Source organism: Heterodontus francisci, chromosome 13 (assembly GCF_036365525.1).
Source record: "Heterodontus francisci isolate sHetFra1 chromosome 13, sHetFra1.hap1, whole genome shotgun sequence".
Taxonomy (NCBI): Eukaryota; Metazoa; Chordata; class Chondrichthyes; order Heterodontiformes; family Heterodontidae; genus Heterodontus; species Heterodontus francisci.
This window is the reverse complement of record NC_090383.1, coordinates 47,664,726-47,684,148: the sequence shown is the minus strand read 5'-3', so window position 1 is coordinate 47,684,148 and position 19,423 is coordinate 47,664,726. Positions and strand designations below refer to the sequence as shown.

Sequence of the window (19,423 nt, the reverse complement as noted above, 5' to 3'; positions counted from 1 at the left end):
TGGCGTGGATAGAAGATTGGCTAGTTAACAGGAAACAGAGTAGGCATAAATGGGTCATTTTCTGACCGGATCAGTGTTGAGGCCTCAACGTTTTACAATTTATACAAATGACTTGGATAAAGGGACCGAAGGTATGGTAGGTAAATTTGCTGATGACACAAAGATAGGTAGGAAAGTAACTTGTGAAGAGGACATAAGGAGGCTACAAAGGGATATAGATAGGTTAAGTTAGCGGGCAAAGATCTGACAAATGGAATATAATGTGGGAAAATGTGAAATTGTCCATTTTGGCAGGAAGAATAAAAAAAGGAGAGATTGCAGAGCTCTGAGATGCAGAGGGATCTGGGTGCCTTAGTGCATGAAGCACAAAAGATTAGTATGCAGGCACAGCACGTAATTAGGAAAGCTAATAGAATGTTAACATTTATTGCGAGGGGAATTGAATACAAAAGTAGGGAGGTTATGCTCTAGAGCATTGGTGAGACCACATCTGGAGTATAGCGTACAGTATCAATCTCCTTATTTAAGGAAGGATGTAAATGCGTTGGAAGCAGTTCAGAGAAGAGTTACCAGACTAATACTTGGAATGGGCGGGCTGTCTTTTATGAGGGAAGGTTGGACAGGCTAGGCTTGTATCCGCTAGAGTTTCGAAGAGTAAGAGACGACTTGATAGAAACATATAAGATTCTGAGGGGTCTTGACACGGTGGATGTGGAAAGGACTTTTCCTCTTGTGGGAGAATTTGGAACTAGGGGGTCACTGGTTTAATAATAAGTGGTTGCCCATTTAAGACAGATGAGGATAAATTTTTTTCTCTGAGGGTCATGAGTCTTTGGAACTCTTCCTTTAAAAGGCAATGGAAGCAGAGTCTTTGAATATTTTTAAGGCAAAGGTAGATAGATTCTTGATGAGTAAGGGGGTGAAAGGTTATTGGGGGTCGGTGGGAATGAGGAGTTGAGGTTACAATCAGATCAGCCATGATCGTGTTGAATGGCGGAGCAGGCTCGAGGGGCCGAGTGGCCGCTTCCTGCTCCTAATTCATATGTTCATACAGCTTGTCTGTTTTGGTCATTACAGTGACCAACGCCTCACTATCAGCTGCATCAATAAGCTTATTTTGAAGTGTTTCCCTGACTGCCACTGTAGCTACTTGCACTACTAGAAGGAGAAACTCGCACGACTGCTGACACGGTTTCCTACCTAAACTAATTTGTCCCAGAACTTGGTCTTGCACAATCAGGAGCGATACGAATCCGGTCCTTCCATGGTTGCCAATTATGTATCCAGTTTGCTTCGTAACGCCAGATTGTAGTTTACGACATTCTCTGTTCATTGAATCAGATGCACACAATATATTTAAGCATGTAAGTGATGTACAGAGAAAGAAAATAGTGCAACCGTGTTTTCTTTCCCCAGGTTGAGTCATAACCTTGTTCTCTATCGTTGATGATTATGTCATGACAGTGTTGATATGAACAAGACCCTTTTCCCCCCCCCCTCCACCACCAAAAGAATGTCTTCAAAACAATATGTCAACTGTTTTTCATCCTATCTTCATTGATTCATCTACTTATGTCAAAATTGCCATGACTTTTCTGGTATGGCCATGAAAATACATGAATCATACAGCCTGTCATTTCAGCAAACAATTAAACAATAATATCAGCTAAATTGTACCCTAACACTTTAAACCCTAAAACATCATGGGAATGAACAACATGTAACCATTTCATTAAAAAGAAATCAAAAGCTTGAATTATATGAGAGTAAAACCAAATCCTACAAAGATATATGTATACATAACTAGGGTATCTGACAAAATTCCAAAGTCTGCAGATGATATAAAACTCAAAAATGTAGGAAACAGTGAGGAGAATAGTAACAGACTTTAGGAGGACATGGACTTGTGAAATGAATAGACACGTAGCACATGACACATGAAATTTAATGCAGACAAGTGTGAGATGATTTTATAAAAAGAATGAGCAGGGGCAATATGAACTAAAAAGGGTGCAATTTTAAAAGGGGTGCTGAAATGGAGAAACCTGGGGTGTATGTATCAAATCTTTGAAAGTGGAGGACAAGTTCAGAAGGCTTTTTAAAAGAAGCATAGAACAACTACTTGTATTTGTATAATTCCTTTAATGTAATAGAACATCAAAAGGCACTTCTTGGCATTATAAAACACACAATGTGATGCTGAGCCACATTCAAATTGCTTGGCTTTATAAATAGAGGCATAAGAGTACAAAAGCAAGGATGTTATGCTAAACATTATGGATCTGGACACCATGTTGTAGGAAGGATGTTGAGGCTTGGAGCGGATGCAGAGTTAGTGAATTAATAGTATTAGCAAACAGCGGGTCAAGAGGCATTAATTAAAATTAATATTTTAAACAAGGTGCTAATATTCTAAAAGGGGAGTAGAAATTTTTTTTTAGACCATGGGTGGGCAGCTGGGATTTGTTGCTTGCAATTCCGACTTCATGTGCCTTGGGGAACCATGAGCTGGAGCTCAGCATTCTGTGCTTGACGGGCAGCTGCAATCTCTTGCGAGCATCAGGCAGGATGAGAGTTCCCTGGATGGTACATTTTCCAGGAGGTGGCCACTTAACAGGCTGAGTGTGTTCAGGATAGTACATTGGTGACTATCTGGAAGAGGGCGGAAGTGCAGGAATCTTCAAGGTGTGTGCCACTCCCAAGATGTACTCAGCATTGCAAGGGACTGCACAGGAGGGAAAAACACAAAGTAGAAATGCAGTCGTTATAGGAGATTCCATAATTAAGGAACAGACGGGCGTTTCTGTAACTGTCATCGTGAGTCTTACATGGTGCATTGCCTCCCTGGCGCCAGGGTAAAGGACATCACTGAGAAGGTGCAGAATATTCTGCAGGGGGGGGGGGGGGGAGTAAGCCAGAGGTTGTGGGTACATGTCTGTATCAATGACCAAGAGAGATAGAGAGCAGGTATTTAAGTCCAGTGGTCAGATTTTCAGGAGCTAGGGAGGAAGTTAAATAGTAGGACCTTGAAGGTAGCACTCTAGAATACTCCCAGTGCCATGTACTAGTGAGAGGAGAAATGGGAAAATAGGGAGGATCAATGTGTGGCTTGAGGCATAGTGCAGGCGAGGGAGCTTCAGATTCTTGGGGCACTGGGACCAGTTCTGGGGTAGGAGGCACCAATTCAAAAGGGACGGGATGCACCTCAACAGGACTGGGACCAATGTCCTCACAGGGAGGTTCACCAGTGTGTTTGGGGAGGGTTTAAGTTAATTTGGCATGGTGGTGGGCACCAGCATATCTCTTTTGGGCCTCCTTATCTCGAGAGACAATGGATACGCGCCTGGAGGTGGTCAGTGGTTTGTGAAGCAGCGCCTGGAGTGGCTATAAAGGCCAATTCTGGAGTGACAGGCTCTTCCACAGGTGCTGCAGAGAAATTTGTTTGTCGGGGCTGTTGCACAGTTGGCTCTCCCCTTGCGCCTCTGTCTTTTTTCCTGCCAACTACTAAGTCTCTTCGACTCGCCACAATTTAGCCCTGTCTTTATGGCTGCCCGCCAGCTCTGGCGAATGCTAGCAACTGACTCCCACGACTTGTGATCAATGTCACACGATTTCATGTCGCGTTTGCAGACGTCTTTATAGCGGAGACATGGACGGCCGGTGGGTCTGATACCAGTGGCGAGCTCGCTGTACAATGTGTCTTTGGGGATCCTGCCATCTTCCATGCGGCTCACATGGCCAAGCCATCTCAAGCGCCGCTGACTCAGTAGTGTGTATAAGCTGGGGGTGTTGGCCGCTTCAAGGACTTCTGTGTTGGAGATATAGTCCTGCCACCTGATGCCAAGTATTCTCCGAAGGCAGCGAAGATGGAATGAATTGAGACGTCGCTCTTGGCTGGCATACGTTGTCCAGGCCTCGCTGCCGTAGAGCAAGGTACTGAGGACACAGGCCTGATACACTCGGACTTTTGTGTTCCGTGTCAGTGCGCCATTTTCCCACACTCTCTTGGCCAGTCTGGACATAGCAGTGGAAGCCTTACCCATGCGCTTGTTGATTTCTGCATCTAGAGACAGGTTACTGGTGATAGTTGAGCCTAGGTAGGTGAATTCTTGAACCACTTCCAGAGCGTGGTCGCCAATATTGATGGATGGAGCATTTCTGACATCCTGCCCCATGATGTTCGTTTTCTTGAGGCTGATGGTTAGGCCAAATTCATTGCAGGCAGACGCAAACCTGTCGATGAGACTCTGCAGACACTCTTCAGTGTGAGATGTTAAAGCAGCATCGTCAGCAAAGAGGAGTTCTCTGATGAGGACTTTCCGTACTTTGGACTTCGCTCTTAGACGGGCAAGGTTGAACAACCTGCCCCCTGATCTTGTGTGGAGGAAAATTCCTTCTTCAGAGGATTTGAACGCATGTGAAAGCAGCAGGGAGAAGAAAATCCCAAAAAGTGTGGGTGCGAGAACACAGCCCTGTTTCACACCACTCAGGATAGGAAAGGGCTCTGATGAGGAGCCACCATGTTGAATTGTGCCTTTTCATATTGTCATGGAATGAGGTGATGATACTTAGTAGCTTTGGTGGACATCCGATCTTTTCTAGTAGTCTGAAGAGACCACGTCTGCTGACGAGGTCAAAGGCTTTGGTGAGATCAATGAAAGCAATGTAGAGGGGCATCTGTTGTTCATGGCATTTCTCCTGTATCTGACGAAGGGAGAACAGCATGTCAATGGTCGATCTCTCTGCACGAAAGCCACACTGTGCCTCAGGGTAGACGCGCTCGGCCAGCTTCTGGAGCCTGTTCAGAGCGACTCGAGCAAAGACTTTCCCCACTATGCTGAGCAGGGAGATTCCACGGTAGTTGTTGCAGTCACCGCGGTCACCTTTTGTTTTTATAGAGGGTGATGATATTGGCATCGCGCATGTCCTGGGGTACTGCTCCCTCGTCCCAGCTCAGGCATAGCAGTTCATGTAGTGCTGAGAGTATAGCAGGCTTGGCACTCTTGATTATTTCAGAGGTAATGCTGTCCTTCCCAGGGGCTTTTCCGCTGGCTAGGGAATCAATGGCATCACTGAGTTCCGATTTGGTTGGCTGTATGTCCAGCTCATCCATGACTGGTAGAGGCTGGGCTTCATTGAGGGCAGTCTCAGTGACAGCATTCTCCCTGGAGTACAGTTCTAGGTAGTGCTCAACCCAGCGGTCCATCTGTTTGTGTTGGTCAGTGATTATGTCCCCGATTTAGATTTGAGGGGGGCGATCTTCTTGATGGTTGGCCCAAGAGCTCTCTTCATGCCATCATACATTCCTCTGATGTTTCCGGTGTCTGAGGCCAGCTGAATATGACTGCATAGGTGTTGCCAGTAGTCGTTTGCGCAACGCCTAGCTGTTCTTTGTGCAGTACTTCTGTCTGCTTTAAGTGCTGCGGATGTTAAATCGCTGGGGCTTTCTTGTAGTTCAACAGTGCAATGCGCTTAGCGGCTATGACAGGTTCCAGCTCTTCATTATGAGATTGAAACCAGTCTGCATTTCTCTTCGCACTTTTGCCGTAGGTGGTCAAAGCTGACTCATAGATGGCGTCTCTGATGTGGGCCCATTTGGTCTCAGCATCCCCTGTGGGAGTGTTTTGAAGGACTGTTACAAGTGAATTTAGAAATTTTTGTAACAGCTGTGGGTGAGAAATTCTGCTCGTGTTGATGCGCGGGTGGCCCTTCTGCTTGGAATGATGCAACTTCTTTGGTCTGAGTCTAACCTTGCTGCACACCAGGGAGCGGTCGGTGTCGCAGTCCGCACTGTGGAAGCTGCGTGTGATTTGAACACTGTTTAAGGCAGCTCGCCTTGTGACAATGAGGTCTAGCTGGTGCCAACGACGTGATCTTGGGTGCCTCCATGAAACCTGGTCACGGGGTTTAGTGTGAAAGAACGAGTTGGTGATGCAGAGGTTATGATAGGTACACAACTCAAGCAGTCTCTGCCCGTTCTCATTCATCCTTCCAACGCCATAGCGCCCAAGGCAGGAGGGCCATGAGTCATGGTCGGCCCCAACCCTGGCATTAAAGTCCCCCAGCAGGAATAGGTGTTCGGTGTTGGGGATGCTGCTAATGATGTTATGGAGTTGTTCATAGAACTGGTCTTTAGCTTCAGGTGGGGAGCAGAGTGTTGGAGCATAGATGCTGAGTAGGTGTACTGGACCAGAGGTGGTGAGCAGTCGGATGGACAGTATGCGTTCCGAGCTATTTGAGGGAGGCTCTATCATGCTGAGCAAGGAGTTTCTGATGGCGAAGCCCACTCCATGCTGTCTTGGTTCTTCAGGATCCCTGCCCTGCCAGAAGAAGGTGTAGTCTTGCTCTGCTGGAGAGCCACTCGCGGGGAGGCGAGTCTCCTGAAGTGCTGCAATGTCCACATTGAATCTACTGAGCTCGTTGTTAATGATGGCGGTCTTCCGAGAATCGTTGATTTGTGTAAGGTCTTCCGACAGGCCAGGACACATAGTTCTGACGTTCCAGCTTACAAAGCGAAGGGCTGGTACCTTCTTTCCTTTTTTCATGTTGTTTGGTGCGGTGTATCAGTCCACCTTTCGGGCAATGACCCTGAGCTCCAAGCACCCATGACTGTGGCGGGACAGAACCTTATTGACCGGGGGCTGCCCGGTTTGAGGCGGGCGGTAGCTGTCCAGTGAGGTGCAATGACCTCTCCCACCGACAAAGGCAACCCGTGGCGCCCAGTTTCTACGTCAATTTATCTGGACTTATAACCCGTAAGTGCTGCCTTCCGTGTTGTTTTAGTCGCTGTGAGGCAACTATGGAGTGACCTCTCCATGGCGCATGCCTGGGCAAATTTATGGAGGTTGAGAGTTGCCCAGTCGTCAAAACCCCCCTCTCGGCCTTTCTGGTGGGGTCCAAAGGAGTGCAGGACACGACGTTTGGCACCAGTATGGCTGCAGGAACTGCCGGAAACATGCCAAAGGTGACACATGACCGCCTACGGGGTTCCGCTCCGGATTTTCTGTTAGGGTTTACTCCCTTAGCCTTGGTCTCTCCCGAGACGCCCACAAGGCAGTGGGGTTGTTGGGGCCCCTACACAGGTGTAGGATGGTGCCGGTGGGAGGAGGGGATGCAAGGGGGAGGGGTAGAGGGAGATGGTGGGGGGGGGGGGGGGGGGTGCAGGGGAAGGGGGTGCGGGGTGAAGATGGTGCGAGGGGGGGGGGGCGGGCTGGGACGGGGTTGTGAGGGGGTGAGCTGAGAGGGTGGAGCAGGGAAGGGGACGGAGGTGGGGGGGGGGTGGTGGAAGAGGTGGGGGGGAAGCTGGTGCAGGTAATAAGCCATTTCCTCAGTGCCCACCATCGACGTCCGGAAAGCTCATCCACGTCCTTCGGGAGGTGAAGCATCATTTGGCAGACTTAGAGGTGATTACATTTGCTAAGGGTTTTTATTTTTGCAGTGGTTTAAATAAAGGCATGCAGCATTGCCGACAGTGCGCTGCAGATGCTCTCCGAGCCATCTCCCGCGGGCGCTTTGAAGTTGCGGCCGGGGGGGCCGTCCGTGGATTTTTTGGGTGTTCGGGGCACCTTTTGTCAGGACTTCTCTCGGGTCCCGCAGCTCCTTCTTCACCTCAATGGACTTACCGCGTGCCGTGGCTGCAGACACTCTGGACTGTGAAGACAGCAGGATCGGAGATTGAAGTATCGGCAGCTGTGCTCGTCAGTTTCATCCGGATCAATTTCATTGAGAAAACAAAGAGCAGGTGTGGCTGGGGGAGGGCAGTGGGCCCAGGTAACATACACTAAACTAACTGTTAGCCTTTAGATAGGGCTAAAATGAACTGATTTAAAGAGCCAGGGGAATTTAAACAGTTTAAGAGGGCAGATTGGGGGAGAAAACGTTAGGGATGGGAGCAGATGGCCATGGATAGAGTTGAACAGCAAGGGAGCTTCCTAGGGAGCTTCCAGCCCAGGAGCCATCTTGAACATTAGAGAAGTAGAAGTATATTATAGAAGTAGAAAAGAGGAATAAGATGCATAAAGGAGTGAGTGTTAGATAATACGAGAGAAGGAAGTAGTACCATATTAGATAGCAGACTCAGAAGGACTATGAGGAATACAAAGACACATTTATAATGCATAAATGGAAATGCACAAAGTGTGGCGAATAAGGTTGGTGAGCTACAAGCCCAAATAGCCCTGTGGGAATTTGATGTAGTGGCAATAGTGGAAATGTGGCTTAAAAATGGTGAAGACTGGGCACTTAATATTCAAGGATACAAAAACGGGAGGTGCGATAACAGTACTGATTAGAGAAGACATTGTAGTGTTAGAGAGAGAGAGAGAGCATGTCCTTGAAAGAGCGAGAATAGAATCTATTAGTGAGAGTTGAGAAGCAAAAAGCTACTGAGGGTATTCTGTAGTCCTCCAAATGGCGAGAGAGGAGCAAATTGGATGTGCAAGAACTATAGAGTAATGATACTGGGGGACTTTAATTACTCAAATATCGATTTTTGGGATAATGTTGGAGTAAAGTGTAAGGAGGGGGAGGAATTTCTGGTATGTGTTCAGGAGAGCTTCCTTGACCAATATGTTCTCAGTCCAAGTAAGAATATTGCTGGATCTGGTGTTGGGGAATGAGGTGGGCCAAGTGTCTGTGGGACAACACTTGGATAAGAGTGAATATCGTATCCCAAGATTTAGATTAGTAATAGAGAAGAGCAAGGAACAGTCTAAAGCTAACATCATTGGGATGAGAGGGCATCTAGCTAGGGTAAAATGAAACCAAAGACTGACCGGAAAAGTGGTAGCGGAGCAATGGCTGATCTTTTAAGGAGGAGTTGTTTCTGGTACAGGTTAGGTACATTCCGACGAAGATGAAAGGTAGGGAATCAAAGCCAGGGCTGTGTGAATGATGAGGGAAATAGAGAATTATGATGAAACAAAAAAAAGATAAAAACCAAGTGCTGGAAATACACAGCAGGTCTGGCAGCATCTGTAGAGAGAAATAGTTAACTTTCAGGTCTGTGACCTTTCTTGAGAACTGTTGATTTAAAAAAAGGATGTTGATGCATGTTAGGTGAATTCTTCAAGCGAGAACCAGGTCAAATACAATAAGTTGAGAGTGAAGAGAAAAATAAGACTGGCAAAGAGAGAATATGAGAATAGAATGGCAGTTAGCATAAAAGGGCACCCAGAAATCTTCTACCGGCATGTAAATAAACTGGTAGTAAGAAGTGGGGTAGGACCTATTGGGAACAAAGAGGATGATGTATGTTTAGAGGTGCAGGGCAAGGCTACAATACTTAATGAGTGACAGAGTTAACGTTTCTGAAGAAGTTCTGAAGAAGGGTCACTGACCTGAAAAGTTAACTTTGCTTCTCTCTCCACAGATGCTGCCAGACCTGCTGAGTGTTTCCAGCATTTCTTGTTTTTATTTCAGATTTCCAGCATGTTCAGTATTTTGCTTTTATTTTAATACTTAATGAGTACTTTGTATCAGTGTTTACTAAGGTAAAAACTATTGGTAGAAGTGGAAATGGTAGAAGTAATGGTTGGGGTGAAATTTGATGGCATAGTCAGCCATTCAGGATATCCTGCCTTAGAGAGGATAAGTCACCTTGTCTGGATGGCGTGCATCCCAAGTTGCTAAGGGAAGAAGGGCTATCTTCTAATCTTCCCGAGATACAGGGGAGATGCCAGAGGAATGAAGAGTGGCAAATCTGACTCCTATATTGAAGAAAGGGTGTAAGAATATTTAGTAATTACAGGGTAATCAGTTTAACACCTGCAGTTGATAAGGTTTTAGGAACAATAATCAGGGAAAAAAATCAACAGGCACTTGGAGAGGTTTGAGTTAATTAAGGAGAGCCAGCACGGATATGTAAAAGGAAGATTGTACTTGACTAATCTAATTGAATTTTTTGATGAAGGAAATGCAGTGGATTTTGTCCATGTGGATTTTAAGGAAGCATTTGAGAAAGTACCACATAAAAGGCTGGTTAACAAAATTGAAGCTTTTGGAATAGGAGAGTCAGTGTCCAATTGGATTAAAAAGTATTGGCTGAAGGACTGAAAACAGTGAGTCATGGTAAATGATTGTTTTTCAGACTGGAGGATGATAGATAGAGGGTTCCCCAAGGCTGAATGCTAGGATCATTGCTGTTTTTGATATATAGAAATGATTTGGACATTGGAATACAGAATAAAATTTCACAATGATACCTAACTTGGAGATGTGGCAAACAATGAGGATGACACCAATTAACTGCAAAAGGATGTAGGTGGCACAGTGGCGCAGTGGTTAGCACCGCAGCCTTACAGCTCCAGGGACCCGGGTTCAATTTTGGGTACTGCCTGTGTGGAGTTTGCAAGTTCTCCCTGTGTCTGCGTGGGTTTTCTCCGGGTGCTCCGGTTTCCTCCCACAAGCCAAAAGACTTGCAGGGTGGTAGGTAAATTGGCCATTATAAGTTGTCACTAGTATAGGTAGGTGGTAGGGAAATATAGGGACAGGTGGGGATGTGGTAGGAATATGGGATTAGTGTAGGATTAGTATAAATGGGTGGTTGATGGTCGGCACAGACTCGGTGGGCCGAAGGGCCTGTTTCAGTGCTGTATCTCTAATCTAATCTAATCAGAATGGGCAAACAAGTGGCAGATAGAATTTAATAGAAAAGTCTGAGGTGATGCATAACTTTGTTTTAGATAAGGTAGATAAAGGAAAACTGTTCCCATTAGCTGTTAGTACAAGGACTAGGGGGACACAGATTTAAGGGTTTGGGCAGGAGATGTGAGGAAGAACTTTTTTTACGCAGTGAGTGGTAATAATATGGAACTTGCTGCCGATGAGGATGGTGGAAGTGAAGACGTTTGATCACTTCAAAAGGAAATTGGATGGGCGCTTTAAGGAAATAAACTTGCGAGGTAACGGGACTGACTGGGTTGCTCAACAGAGAGCAGGCATGCACTTGAAGGGCCAAATGGCCACCTCCCTGTGCTGTTATGACCTGACTGTGAGGTTTACTGGAATGGTACTAGGATATGGAACTTCAGTTACGTGGAAAGACTAGAAGCTAGTGGTCTCTATAGAGCAGTGAAGGTTAAAGGGAGATTTAATAGAGGTGTTCAAAATCATGAAAGATTTTGATAGAATAAGGAAAAACTACTTCCAGCGGCAGGAGGATGGGTAACCAAAGAATATTTTTAAGGTAATTTGCAATAAAAACCGAGGCAACAAAAATTTTTGTTGTATAGTGAGTTGTGATTTGGAATCCCTTGCCTGAAAGGGTGGCAGAAGCAGGTACAATAATGGGGCAGCAGCAGGGAAGTGAGACTAATTAGGTAGATCTTTCAAAGAGCTGATGCAGGCCTGATGGGCTAAATGGCCTTTTGTGCTGTATCATTCTATGAACAGTGAGTATTTGCAAGTTTTTTTTTCAAAGTCTCTCTCTTTCGTTTCTGTTTTTCTACCAAAATAGTTAAGTCAGTGTTTTATTTGCAGAGGGAGGTCAGCCCTGGCCTTGACTTTTTTTGTATCTTGAGTCTGAGATGAGTAATTGTTCAAAACAGCTTTAAAGTGGTTAAATGGTGTGCATGTGTGTGTGATACCGAGAACGTATAACACATTAGAAATGTGATCTGTTTTTTGTTTTCAGTAAGTGCTTGGCTAGTGGTAGCATTCTCGCCTCTGAGTCAGAAGCTCACTTAATTCAGGCTTTGCTTCTGAGATTGCAGCACATAATGCAGTCCAATGCTTCAGGGCCCTGTCATACCTTTAGGATGAGACATTAAATCGAGGTCTTCGTCTGCCCTCTCAGATGGATGTAAATGATCCTGTGGTGCTCTTCAAAGAAGAACTGTTCTCCTGGCCAATGTTTGATCCTTAGCCAACACCTTAAAGCAGATTATTTGGTCATTATTTTATTATGATTTATGGGATCTCACTGCGTGCAAATTAACTGCCATGTTTCTCAACAATTCAGTAGTGACTGCAGCGCAAAAGTAGTTGGCTGTAAAGCTCTTTGGGACACACTGAGATTGTGATGGGTGCTATTTAAATGAATGTGCCCTTCTGTGTACTTTTCCTAAATGTTTTTAATGTCCTTGGGCATTGGGACTAATTCTGGGGCAGGATGGACTTGTACACAATTAATGCGTTGGGACCAATGTTTAGATTAGATTAGAGATACAGCACTGAAACAGGCCCTTCGGCCCACCGAGTCTGTGCCGAACATCAACCACCCATTTATACCAATCCTATATTCCTGCCAAACATCCCCACCTGTCCCTATATTTCCCTACCACCTACCTATACTAGTGACAATTTATAATGGCCAATTTACCTGTCAACCTGCAAGTCTTTTGGCTTGTGGGAGGAAACCGGAGCACCCGGAGAAAACCCATGCAGACACAGGGAGAACTTGCAAACTCCACACAGGCAGTACCCGGAATCGAACCCGGGTCCCTGGAGCTGTGAGGCTGCAGTGCTAACCACTGCGCTTGTGGAGCAGGTTTAAACTAATTTGGCAGGGGAAGAGGAACCAAGACGAAATATCTGAAAGGAGAAATGGTAATTGCACAGAAGACTGGTAGAGGCAAAGAGCAAGAATAATAAGCTGTCCAGAAGTAGGAGTGAATCAGATGGGGAGAAATATAAAGAAGACTGGGGCGGGTTTGGAGTATGTGTACAAGTGCATGGAGTGTGATAAATAAGATTGAGCTGAAGGCAGAAGTTGCTAAATGGAGTTATGATATGGTAGGAATAATACAAAGACCTGGCTCAAAAAAAGTCAGGAATGAGAACTTAACATTCCTGGTTACAATTTTCAGGAGAATTGGGGAAGGGGTATGGGGGTTGGTGGGGGGATTATTAGTCTTGGTTGCTGTTCTGGAAAAGAATTATGTGTTTGAAGGATTAAATGTGGCTCTGGGATTGGTCTCTGAGTAACTGAGCTAGTAACCTCCAGCCCTCTCACCCTCTCAGATCTTTGCTTCTCCACTTCTGTCCTCTTTTGGATGCCCAATTTTCAATAATTCACCATTGGCGATCAGTCTTTCAGCTACCTAAGCTCTGGGATTCCATCCCTAAGCATGTATGCCCCTACTCCTTTTAAGATACTCGTTAAAACATACCTATTTGACCAAGCTTTTGTTCATCTGACCGATTATCTCTTTATGTTGCTCGGTGCCAAATTTTGTTTGATTATGCTCATGTGAAGCACTTTCAATGGTTTTACCATGTGAAAGATGCTGTATAAATGCAAGTTGTAATGTAGTAATTGCAGGCCCGTATTATACTGTCAGCTCACATTTTACTCTCTGACCAAGGAAAGCTGAGCTCTGCACCTACACATTAGTATTTCAATAGTTGCCATATGGTAGTTAAATTTTAATAATAAAGAAAATACGTGTCCATCTCCCTGTTCACATTTAAAGAGACTCAAAATTAAGTTTAAAATGCTCCCTGACATCCTAATAACTGTTTAACAATTGGGAATCTGAAGTGGGATCACCTTCTGGAAAAATAAAAAAAGCCTGTCAAATACACAGCCAGTCAACCAGCAACTGTAAGAGGGAGGACAGTTTAGGGTGTGGACCCTTGATCAAACTGTAGTTCTTATGAAGGATTACATCCCCGAAAGGTGGTGGAAGCTGTTTCAGTAGTAATATTCAAAAGATAATTGGAAAAATACGTGAAGCGGGAAAAAATCTATACAGGTTATGGGGACTAATTGACTAGCTCTATGAAAGAACAGGCACAGACACATTGGGCCATATGGCTTCCTGTGCTGTATTATTCTGAGATTCTATTCTATTTGCTTAGAGTTGAGAAGACGAGCTGCTACAATGTTGGGTATATTCTGTAAACCAGCAAATAGTGGGAAGTCGCACAGAGTACATGTCTACAGAGTACTTAACTTGGGAATTTGGTGAGTGAGGGAATTCTTAAGTGTTTTCAGGGTTAGTCTCTTTCTAAAACCTAGTCAAGTTTTGCTTTTATCATTTAACTTAACTTTAACCTTAACTTGAAGTCTCTTTCACCGTGTTACTTTCACTGGCTACTGCAAAAGCTACGGGCCCTGACAACCTTCCGGCAATAGTACTGAAGACTTGTGCTCCAGAACTGGCTGCGCCCCTAGCCAAGCTATTCTAGTATAGCTGCAACACTGATATCTACCTGACCAATGTGGAAAATTGCCCAGGTATGTCCTGTACACAAAAAGCAGGACAAATCCAACCTGGCCAGTTACCACCCCATCAGTCCACTCTCGATCATCAGCAACGAAGGTGTCATCGACAGTGCTATCAAGTGGCACTTACTCACTGTTGTTCAGTTTGGGTTGCACCAGGGCCATTCCGCTCCTGACCTCCTTACACCCTTAGTCCAAACATGGACAAAAGAGCTGAACTCCAGAGGTGAGAGTGACTGACTGCCCTTGACATCAAGGCAGCATTTGACTGAGTGTGGCATCAAGGAGCCCAAGCAAAACTGGAGTCAATGGGAATCAAAGGAAAAGTCTTGAACGGTTGAAGTCCTATCTATCGCAAAGGAAGATAGTTGTGGTTGTTGGAGGTCAATCATCTCAGTCCCAAGATATCACTGCAGGAGTTCCTCAGTCCTAGGTCCAACCATCTTCAGCTGCTTCATCAATGACCACCCCTCCATCATAAGGTCAGAAGTGGGGATGTTTGCTGATGATTTGTGCTGAACATTGCACATTTGTGACTCCTGAGATACTGAAGCAGTCCATGTCCATATGCAGCAAAACCTGGACAACATTCAAATTTGAGCTGATAAGTGGCAAATTACATTAGTGCCAGGCAATGACAATCTCCAACAAGAGAGAGTCCAACCATCTTCCCTTGACATCCAATGGCATTACCATTGCTGAATCCCCTACTATCAACATCTTAGGGGTTGCCATTGACCAGAAACTGAACTGGACCAGCTATATAAATACTGTGGCTACAAGAGCAGGTCAGAGGCTGGGAATTCTGTGGCAGGTAACTCACTTACTAACTCCCCAAAGCCTGTCCACCATCTACAAGGCACAAGTCAGGAGTGTGATGGAATACTCTCCACTTCCCTGGATGGGTGCAGCTCCAACAACACTCGAGAAGCTCGACACCATCCAGGTCAAAGCAACCCTCTTGATTGGCATCCCATCCACAAGCATTCCCTCCCTCCACCACCGACACACAGTGGCAGCAGTGTGTACCATCTACAAGATGCACTGCTGCAACTCGCCAGAGCTCCTTCGACAGCACCTTCCAAACCTGTGACCTCTACCACCTAGAAGAACAAGGGCAGCAGATGCAGGTGGTCTTGGTGGTGGTCCCATACAAGTTCCTTTCCAAGCCACACACCATCCTGACTTGGAATTATATCACCATTCCTTCACTGTCGCTGAGTCAAAATCCTGAAACTCCCTTCCTAACTGTATTGTGGGTGTACCTACACCACATGAACTTCAGTGGTTCAAGAAGTCAGTTCGCCACCACCTTCTTGAGGGCAATTAAGGATGAGCAATAAATGCTGGCCTAGCCAGCGATGCCCACATCCCATGAAAGAATATAAATATGTATATATATTAAAAAATAAAAAAGTCAGTGGTAACCAAGCTGCCTGCTGGTGGCAGCTGCACACTTAATTAGTTAGAACGGTTTACCTGGTTGGCAGGGGCTGACTCAGGTCTTTGGAATTCAGGAGGCTTTTGCTAATGCACAGAGTCCACTTCGATGGAGTATGTGTCTACAGAGTATATAACTCAGGAATTTGGTGAGTGAGGGAAGTCGGTGCAGTGGAGAGAAGTGCTTTTCTGATCTTCAAAGAAAAACAAATAGTGGCCCAAGAGAGGGCCTGAGAGCTGAGGTCCAGAGGCATTATTTAGGTGAGCAGGTGGTGATTGGTTGGTGAGTTTTACAGGATATTTTCCTCCGAACGAGGGCAGTGATTTAAACTAGGACTGTGGAGATACGAATATTGAATTACATTTTTACCTTCACTGGTTAAACTACTTTAATATAGCTACAAATAATCATTGAGTAATATTTCAAACTTGAAACCCTAATTAATTAATTAAATCAAGTACAATAGAGATGGCAGGGCAGATGTGTTGCAGCTTTAGCATGTGGGAGCTCTTGGAAATCACAGCAACCATGTCTGCAGCTCAAGGATCTTCGGCTCGGAGTTGATGAGCTGGTGTCCAAGCTTTTGGCACTGATTCAGGGAGGGAGAAAGTTACCTGGATGCTTTGTTCCAGGAGGCAGTCAAACCCCTTAAGTTGAGTACTTCGGATTTGGTCTGTGGTCTGGGACAGGATGCTGTGACTACAATTGAGACAGGTATGGGGGGGGTCCAGAAGGTAGCACTGGAGGAACCTCAGCCCTTGCACTTGTCCAGCAGGTATGAGGTTCATGCAGCCTGTGTGGAGAGCAGGGACTGCAGGGAGGATGAGCAAACTGACCACAGCACTGTGGTGCATGGGACTATTCAAGTTAGGGGAGTAACAAAGAATGCAGTTGTATTACAGTTAGGGGGATAGATGCTGTTCTGTGCTGCTGAGCGCATGAGTCCTGACGGGTGTGTTGCTTGCCCAGTGCCAGGTTTAAAGACATCTCCTCGGGCTGGAGAGAAACCTGGAGTAGGAGGGAAAGGATCCAGTTGCTGTGATCCATGTAGGCAACAACAATGTAGATAGGACTTGGGGTATACTAAGGGAATAAATACAGCTAGGGGCTAAAATAAAAAAGCAGAACTACAAAGGTGGTAATCTCTGGATTACTATCTGATCCACGAGCAAATTGTCATAGGGTAAATAAGATCACAGAGTTGAATGAGTGGCTCAAAGATCGGTGTGGGAGAAATGGGTTCCAATTCATGGGGCATTGGCATCAGTACTGGGGAAAGTGGGAGCTGTTCTGTTGGGATGGGCTTTAGTTGAATTGAGCTGGGACCAGCCTCTTGGCGAATTGAATAACTGGGGTTGTAGAGAGGACTTTAAACTAAATAACTGGTGGGGGGGGGTGCGCATTGGTGGTGGACGGGTCGGGTTCAAGTCAGAGGAAATTTAGAAAGTTTGAGGGAGGACAAGGCAATAATGCAGGGTACCGATATGGGTAATGGTAACCAGAGTGTGACTGGAAGGGACAGGGCATACAAATAAAGTGCAGTAGCAAATTGGGTCAGAGTAGGGCAAAATGGTAAAAAGACAGAATTAAATCCTCTTTATCTGAATGCACGCAGCATTTGTAAAATGATCGGTGAGTTGATGGCACAAATAGCAATAAATGGGTATGATGGCCATTACAGAAATTTGGTTGCAAGGTGACCAAGGCTGGGAACTGAACACTCAAGGATATTTGACATTTCAAAAGGATAAGAAAAAAGGAAAAGGAGGTAGGGTAGCCCTGTAATAAAGGATGAGATCAGTACTGTAGTGGGAAATGATCCTAGCTTAGAAGATCAAGAATAGAATCAGTTGGGTGGAGATCAGAAATGGGAAGGGCAAGAAGTCACTGGTGGGAGTAGTTTATAGTCCCCCTAACAGTAGTTACACTATAGGACAGAGTATAAAGCAAGAAATAATGGAGACTTGTAGGAAAGGTACTGTAATAATTGTAGGCGATTTGTAATCTTATAAATTGGACAAATCAAATTGGCAAAGGAAGTCTTGAAGAGTTCATAGAATGTATTTAGGATGGTTTCTTAGAACATTGTAGAACCAACTAGGGAACAGGCTATTTTAGACTGGTAATGTGTAACGAGACAGAACTAATTAAATTATCTCATAGTAAGGGATCCTCAAGGGAACATAAGAATATAAGAAATAGGAGCAGGAGTAGGCCATTCAATAAGATCATGGCTGATCTGTCCCAGTCCTCAACTCCTTCTCTTTCAGGCCTGCTCTGCTTAACCCTCGACTCCCCGAGATTTCAAAAATCTATCCACCTCCTCCTTAAATACAGTTTAGTGACCTAGCCTCCACAACTCTGAAGCAGTGAATTCCAGAGATTCACCACCCTCTGAGAGAAGAAATTCCTTCGCATCTCAGTTTTAAATGTGTGCCCCCTTATTCTGTAATTATGTCCCCAGTTTGAGATTCCCTCACTAGTGGAAACATCTTCTCAACATCTACCCTGTCGAGCCCCCTTAAAATCTTAAAAGTTTCTATAAGATCATCTCTCATTCTTCTAAACTCCAATGAATAAAGGCCTAACCTGTTTAGCCGTTCTTGATAAGACAGCCCCTTCATCCCAGGAATCAGCCTAGTGAACCTTTTCTGAACTGCCTCCAATTCTAGTACATCCTTCTTTAAATACGGGGACCAAAACTGTACGCAGTACTTCAGGTGTGGCCTCACCAACACCCTGTACAGTTGTAACAGGACTTCCCTATTTTTAAACTCTAACCCCCTCGCAATAAAGGCCAAAATTCAATTTGCCTTCCTAATTACTTGCTGCACCTGCATGCTAACCTTTTGTGTTTCATGCATAAGAACATCCAGATTCCTCTGTACTGCAGTATTTTATAGTCTTTATCTAAATAATAGTCTGCCTTTTTATTCTTCCTGCCAAAGTGAATTACCTCACACTTTCCCACATTGAACACCATCTGCAAATTTTTGCCCACTCACTTAACCTATCTATATCACTTTGCAGATTCTTTGTGTCCTCATCACAACATGCCTTCTCACCTATTTTTGTATCGTCAGCAAATTTGGATACACTACTCTCTGTCCCTTCCTCTAAGTCATTAATGTAGATAGTAAATAGCTGAGGCCCTAGGACCGATCCATGTGGCACCCCACTAGTTACGGCTTTCCAACCTGAAAAAGACCCATTGATCCTGACTCTCTGCCTTCTGTGTGTTAGCCAATCTTCAATCCATGGGAAGAATGATCATAACATGATAGAATTTCACATTCAGTTTGAAGTTGAGAAACGTGGGTCTGAAACTAGTCTCTTGAACTTGATTAAAGGAATTACAAAGGTCTGCAGACAGAGTTGGTTAAAGTGGACTGGGATAATAGTTTAAAAGGCAAGATGATAGATAAGCAGTGGCAGACATTTAAGGAGATATTTCATAACTCGCAACAAAGGATATATTCTATTAAGAAAGATTCTGTAAAAAGGATGCACTATCCATGGCTAATTAAGGAAGTTGGGGATGGTATCAAATTGAAAGAGAAGACTTATAATGCTGCAAAGTTTGGTGATATGCCAGAAGATTGGGAATATTTTAGAAACCAGCAAAGGATGGCTTTTTTAAAAAAAAGAGGGAGAAATTAGAATGCGAGTAAACTAACAAGAAATTAATAATGGGATATCAGGAGATGGAAGAGACTTTGAACAATTATTTTCTATCTATCTTCTCAGTCAAATATACTAAAAGCATCCCAATAATAGTAGAAAATCAGGGGGCAAAAAGTGTGGGGGGGAGGAAC

At 44.8% G+C, this 19,423-nt stretch overlaps 1 protein-coding gene and 1 long non-coding RNA gene across 4 annotated transcripts in view; one reads left to right on the top strand and one right to left on the bottom strand.

The window, feature by feature from the left end:
- Positions 1–19,423, top strand: part of snx9b (sorting nexin 9b) — a 307,428-nt gene that overhangs the window by 17,815 nt on the left and 270,190 nt on the right. The window lies entirely within an intron of this gene.
- Positions 2,140–19,423, bottom strand: part of LOC137376367 (uncharacterized) — a 35,694-nt gene continuing 18,410 nt past the window's right edge. Inside the window, exons 2-3 of the long non-coding RNA XR_010976196.1 lie at positions 11,750–11,870; positions 2,140–2,725 (exon numbers count right to left, since the gene is read on the bottom strand). This is a non-coding gene — a long non-coding RNA (uncharacterized lncRNA). The remainder of the gene's footprint in view (positions 2,726–11,749; positions 11,871–19,423) is intronic.